Source organism: Rhinolophus ferrumequinum, chromosome 5 (genome assembly GCF_004115265.2).
Source record: "Rhinolophus ferrumequinum isolate MPI-CBG mRhiFer1 chromosome 5, mRhiFer1_v1.p, whole genome shotgun sequence".
Taxonomy (NCBI): Eukaryota; Metazoa; Chordata; class Mammalia; order Chiroptera; family Rhinolophidae; genus Rhinolophus; species Rhinolophus ferrumequinum.
In genome coordinates this window covers 24,552,785-24,559,378 of record NC_046288.1, presented here as the reverse complement: position 1 = coordinate 24,559,378, position 6,594 = coordinate 24,552,785, and the positions used below count along the sequence as shown (strand labels likewise).

Here is a 6,594-nt window from a genome sequence, read left to right as displayed (position 1 = left end):
AATAGTAAAATAATAATAAATATGGAAAACATAAAATTAAAATCATTGTGATCAAAAGCAAAAAGAATGCAAATGAGTACTCCTGTTTATCTTAGGAACCAATTTTCCATGTAGGAGACAGACACTACAGGTGTAAAATTTAAGATATTAGGGAAAAAAAAGGTATTAGTGATGTATGGTGAAGTACTTATATTAGAAAGGGTCATGATTTCTTCATTTCTTTTCAAATGTTTTAATAAAATAACATTAATAAATATAATACTATGTGGGTGTATATATCATATATATCAATACAGATGATAGAGAGATAAAACAAAAGCCACAAAATATTAACAACTGGTGAATCTAGAAAAGTCCAGAATATGTTGTCATAAGTGAAAGCTATCAAAAGATGCTATCAAAGACTGCTAGAGTTGCTTTATAAATTATCTTGTAAAGGCACCCACAGATTAAAAGTGAAAAAATGTGAGCATTAATAAGAATAACCACCGAAATATATTGAAGCATAATATGTCTAATTCCATGAGTTTATTAAGATACAAAAATAATATATTAAAATTCCCATTCTTCACTTTTGGAAGATATCTAGATCTAATTTGCTATTTGAGAACTGGTGAATTAAAGAAAATAACCAGACATTTATCTTGATCACTATACCACAGATAACCAAATTATTATTGAGATGTTTCTCTCTATGGAAAAACACAGCTAATAAAGAAAAATATCATATAAAAACACCACTTTTCCAAGCTCCTAAAGAAATTCTGAATTTAAGCAATGATAATTAACAGCCACTAGCATCATAAAAAGACAACTAGCTAATATGTATCTCCTGATGGAAGTACACAGCATTCTTGCCAAAAATAATCTAAATTGAATCTGATTCAAGCTCTTATGTTTTGAAAGAGGGAGATGGGAGGGAGAGAAATGAGAGAGAGAGAGAGAGAGAGAGAGAGAAGACAAGTCAACTTCTGTCTGACTTACTTCACTTAACATGATAATCTCAAGATCCATCCATGTTGTTGAAAATGGCAATATGGTCAAGTAATATTTCATTGTATATATGTAGCACATCTTCTTTATCCAATCATCTATTGAAGGACACTGGTTGTTTCCATGTCTTGGCCACTGAATAATGTGGCAATGAACATAGGGATACATATATCTTTACGGATAAATGTTTTTAGATTTTTGGGGTAGATACCCAGCAGAGGGATTGCTAGATCATACTTAATTTTTTAAGAAACCTCCATACTGTTTTCCATAGTGGCTGTACCAATATACATTTTCACCAGCAGTGTATGAGGGTTCCTTTTCTCCACAGCCTTTCCAGCACTTGTTATTACTTGTCTTGTTGATAACAGCCATTCTAACAGGTATGAGGTGGTATATTATTGTGGGTTTAAACATTTAAAATACTTGCTAAGTGCTCATGGACTAGCTAACTAGAACTGTCTAAATTACCTGTGTAGCAAGTTTTGTTGTTGTGTTTACATACTAATGTTCTTTTTTGATAAATTTTTCTTATGTCTGAATTTTTTTAATGTGCATTTAAAGATTTTCACACATCATCATATACAGTCAAATCGAACAAGCTGCAATTTTTTGATAACTTTATTTTTAATTTGCAATATAACTAAAAACTATTTTTAAATGTTAAACTGTAAGAATGTGTTCATAAAGGACTTAAATAACAACAATAATACCAACAACAAAATCAATAGGAGTATAAGAAAAGTAATGTTTGACAATATAGTCATTGAACTGAATGAAAAAACATGAGCTTAGCATCCCAAAATAAAAGATGTGTTATAAAGTAGTGAGGGCATTTTAGAATTAATATAAAAAAGTAGGTCAATCTTGGATGTTTAACAGAGATAAAATATAGTCCAGTTAACAATATTTGATTGAAATTTTTCATAAGAAAATATAACAAATGATAATTCTATTCTTTCTTGAATTTTCACAAAATAATCAGCACACAAATTAAGGAAAACAAAATAAGTAGCACCCTAGAAGGCCTCTTCATGGGACTGATGAAAGAAAGGAGAATGGAAAATCAGTACGATGATGTTACCTTTAGTATAGGACAAAAGGAATAGAAGAGAGAAGGAAAAGAGAAAATGTTGGAAGGAAGGAAGGAAGGAAGGAAGGAAGGAAAAAAGGAAGGAAAAAAAGAGGCTGGTGTGGTGAGAGGGTAAGTATCCATGGAAGACCTGTGGGGAAACACCACTGTCCTATCCACCCTGAGGTCTTTGAACAACTTCATTCCTTAGTGAAAGGAAGGTCTGAGCTGGATGTTTCCACCTCTGCCCAAGGTTCTTTGCGAATATAGTACCAGCAAAGCATGCAGTTAAAGAAACGAGTAGAGCAGATCCATTGGAAATCTCACCTCATCCAGGTGGGGCGGGGAAAGATGCAGGTGGAGCTGATTCATAAAAGGACTTTCGTGGAGCTACTACAAGCGGCCAGCATCAGTGTCAGGAGCCATCAGCGTGAAGCTGACCACAAAAGGAGCTCCTGACTCGCATCTGGTAGTTTCAGGAGCAGGAGACCAAGGTGGAGAAGCTGAAGGAACAGCTGGGGCACAACAGGTTGTGCAAGCGGAACCTGAATACCGCCAGCAGCAAGAAGCTACGGCAGAAGGAGGACAGCCTGGCTGAAGCCTGTGAGACCACAGCTGCGTTAAGGGAGGATCTTAGAATTGCAGTGGAGTGTGATAAACCAGAAGAGGCTGGTGAAGTGCCTAGAGGCTGAGAAGCTGGAGCTGAAGGAGCAGCTGTACTTGCAGCACAACATATGACAGGAAATCATTTAGAAGATTCAAGAACTCCAGGCCAGCCAAGAAATGAGGGCAGACCAGGAGTACAGGATTAAGGATTTGGAGCAAAAGGTTTAAGTGCAGAAGCGGAATGCTGCAACTGTGAAGAGTGTGAACTCTGGTGCAGCTACTAAAGATAGAGAGGGAGCGGAAGCAGCGAAGAGAGAACACTTACCTGCTGCACCTGGGAGAACTGGCGGGGCTGCAGCAGAGGGGCTGCAGTCAGGAAAGATGCAGAAAATTTTAGTAGACTTGGAGCTGAAGAAGGCAAGGCTGCTGGCCAAGTGCAAAGCTGGGAGAGACTGGACCAGACCACGGGCTTGAACTTTAGGACCCGGAAGACTTTTTCAGGTTCATTGTTAAGCTTCAACATAAAGATTGGCCTCACAGGAGGATAGGAACTGTTCCATCACCTGCATCTCACAAGGCTGGAGAAGGTCAGGTGGCAGCTCTAGGAGGAGGGCCCAGGTCAGCCTCAGCTGCTGGAGTTGAAAAAGAAGCAGGAAACCCACCTAGTCCTGAGCGGAAAACTAGAGAAAACACATCCTGCTTCTGACGAAGGTGAGGAAATCAAGGCCCAGAGAGAGTGACTTTGCCCGGCGCCCACAGTGAGTAAGCAGCAGCATTCCGCCTCTGTTCCTCCCCCGGAGCATGCGCCCGGTGCTCTGCTTGTAGAAGGGCTCGCTGCCGGTAGGCTCCTGAAACAAACAGCTCTGTGCTACCCCCTTCCGGCTGGGTGTTTGGGAGCCCCAAAAGTGTTTGCGGGAGAGATAGTGGATATGGATGTGTCTGTTTTTGATGCTATGATTTAAAATTAGCAACTTGGAAATTTCCTCCCCCAACACTGATAGAATTGCAGCCCTCAGCTGAGGCAGAGGGCAGGAAGGTAAGTACCGTAGTAGTGGAGCAGGAGCCCAGGAGCAGGATGGGGGTCTGCCCTAGGATTGGAGAGGGCAGAGCCTTAGAGGTCTCCTTGGTGCAGGAGTGGGTGTAAATGACTGGAGCAGCTCCCGGTTTTCGTTGCCTCTCAGATGCCTCCCGAGCGTGGTTCCTGCTTCTACACTTGTTCTGGAAGGCCTGCACCCCCTGTCCTAAGAACGTCATGCAAGTGATTCCTCACTCCCACTCCTGTCGCCTTCCTCCACTACAGGCACAAGGCTAGGGCTGCATGGCCGCCAATGCGCTGTTCTTGGCTCTTTCCAGCAGTTTTCTCCCGACTTGCTTGATTGTGCACCCCTTCTTTAAAAAATGTAATATGCACGCCAGTATGTGCATATTCATTTTAAAAGCATATATGTCATGGTCAATAAATATTAATTTTTTTAAAAAAAGTTTAAAAATAAAATTACCTATATATTTTCTTAAGTGTGCTATTAAAATATTTGTGGTTATAATCAACATGTAACATTATATTAGTTTCAGTACAATATAACGATGCGATATTTGCATACTCCTATAATGTGAAATGATAGCCTATTTAACATCCATAAGCATACATAGTCACAATATTTTTCTTTTTTTTCTGGTGATGAGAGGTTTCAGGATTTACTATCTTAGCAACTTTCAAATATACAATACAGTGTTATTAACTATAGTCACCATGCTGTACATTACATCTCCATGGCTTATTTATTTTATAACTGGACATTTGTACCTTTTGACCACCTTCACTCATCCCTACTTTCTCCCACCAATTTGTTCTCTGTATTTATGAGCTCAGGTGTTTTTGTTGGTTTGTTTGTTTGTTTGGGGCAGGTTCTTTTGTTTTGTTTTTAGATTCCACATATAAGTGATATCATAGGATATTTGTTTTTCTCTGTCTGAATTATTTCACTTAGCATAATTCCCTCAAGTTCTATTTTGTCACAAACAGCAAAAAAAAAAAAAAAAAAAAAGATTTTATTCTTTTTTATGGCTGAATAATATTCCATTATGTGGTGTGTGTGTGTGTGTGTGTGTGTGTGTGTGTGTGTGACTTTCTTTATCCATTCACCCATTAGTGGACACTTAAGAGTTTCCATCTCTTGGTTATTGTAAAGGTGCAATGAATACGGTAGTGCATATATCTTTTCAAATTACTGTTTTTTCTTTTCTTTGGGTGAATACCCTAAAGTAGAATTGCTTGATCATGTGATACTGCCATTTTTAATTTTTTGAGGAACCTCCACACTGTTTTCCATAGTGGCTGCACCAATTTACATTCCTACCAACAGTGTACAAGGGTTTTCTTTTCTCTATATCCTCACTACCAACATCTGTTATTTCTTGTATTTTTTGATGATAGCCATTCCAAAGGTATAAAGTGATATCTCATTGTGGTTTTGATTTTCATTTCCATGATAATTAGTGATGTTTATCATCTTTTCATGTGTCTGTTGGCCATTTGTATGTCTTCTTTGGAAAAATGTCTATTCAGATCCTCTCCATATTTTTTAAATTGGATTGTTATTGCTATTGAGTTGTATGAGATCTCTATATATTTCAGATATTTATCCCTTATCAGACACATATTTGACAAATATCTTCTTCCATTCAGTAGTCTGACTTTTCATTTTTTTGATGGTTTCCTTAGCCATGCAGAAGCTTTTTAGTTTGATATTGTCCCACTTGGTATTTTTTAATTTTGTTGCCTTTGCTTTTGGTGTCACAAAAAAAAAAAAAAAAAAAAAAAAAAAAAAGATCATTACCAAGACCAATGTCAAGGAGCTTACGCCTATGTTTTCTTCTATGAGTTTTGTGATTTCAGAACTTTTATCCATTTTGAATTTGTTTTTGTGTATGAAGATAGTGGTCCAATTTTTCTTTTGCATGTGACTGTCCAGTTTTCTGAACACCATTTGTTAAAGAGATTGTCCTTTCCCCACTGTATGTTTTTGGCTCCTTTGACATATTTGACCATATATGCATGGATTTATTTCTGTGCTCTCTATTCTGTCCCATTGATCTATATGATTTTTATGCCAAAACCCATACTTTTTAAATTAGTATAACTTTGCTTATATAGTTTGAAATCAGGAAGCATGATGCCTCCAGCTTGGGTCTTATTTCTCAAGATTTCTTTGGCTATTTGGGGTCTTTTGGGTCTTTTAGGATTGTTTGTTCTATTTCTGAGAAACATGACATTGGACTTTTGATAGGGATTGCATTGAATCTGTAGACTGTTTTGGGTAACATTTTAACAATATTAATTCTTCCAATCCATGAGCACACAATATCTTTCCAGTTATTTGTGTCTTCTTCAATTTCTTTCATCAGTGTCTTACGGTTTTCACAGTACTGGTCTTTCACCTCTTTGGTTAAATTTATTCCTGGGTATTTTTTTTGTTATGATTATAAATTAGATTGTTTTCTTCATTTCTTTTTTCTGATAGTTTGTTGTTAGTGTACAGAAATGCCACAGATTTTTGTATATCAATTTGTATCCTGCAACTTCACTGAATTCTCTTATTAAAACAATTTTTTGGTGGAGTCTTTAGGGTTCTGCTACATAATATCATGACACTTTTAGTTCCTCTTTTTCAATTTAAGTGGCGTTTATTTCTTTTTCTTTCCTAATTGCTCTAGTTATGACTTCCAACACTATGTTGAATAAATGTGGCAAGAATGGGCATCTTTGTCTTGTTCCTGATCTTAGAGGAAAAGTTTTCAGCATTTTATCATTAAGTATTATGTTAACTCTGGGCTGTCATATATGACCTTTATTATGTTGAGGTACATTTTCCACAGTTGTCTCCATGAACAAATAATGGTATGATTTACCTGATGCTTTTGTT

At 37.1% G+C, this 6,594-nt stretch overlaps 1 pseudogene; it reads left to right on the top strand.

The window, feature by feature from the left end:
• Nucleotides 1–2,207: 2,207 nt before the first annotated feature.
• Nucleotides 2,208–3,433, top strand: LOC117022060 (mitotic spindle assembly checkpoint protein MAD1-like; annotated as a pseudogene).
• The last annotated feature ends 3,161 nt before the right edge of the window (nucleotides 3,434–6,594 follow it).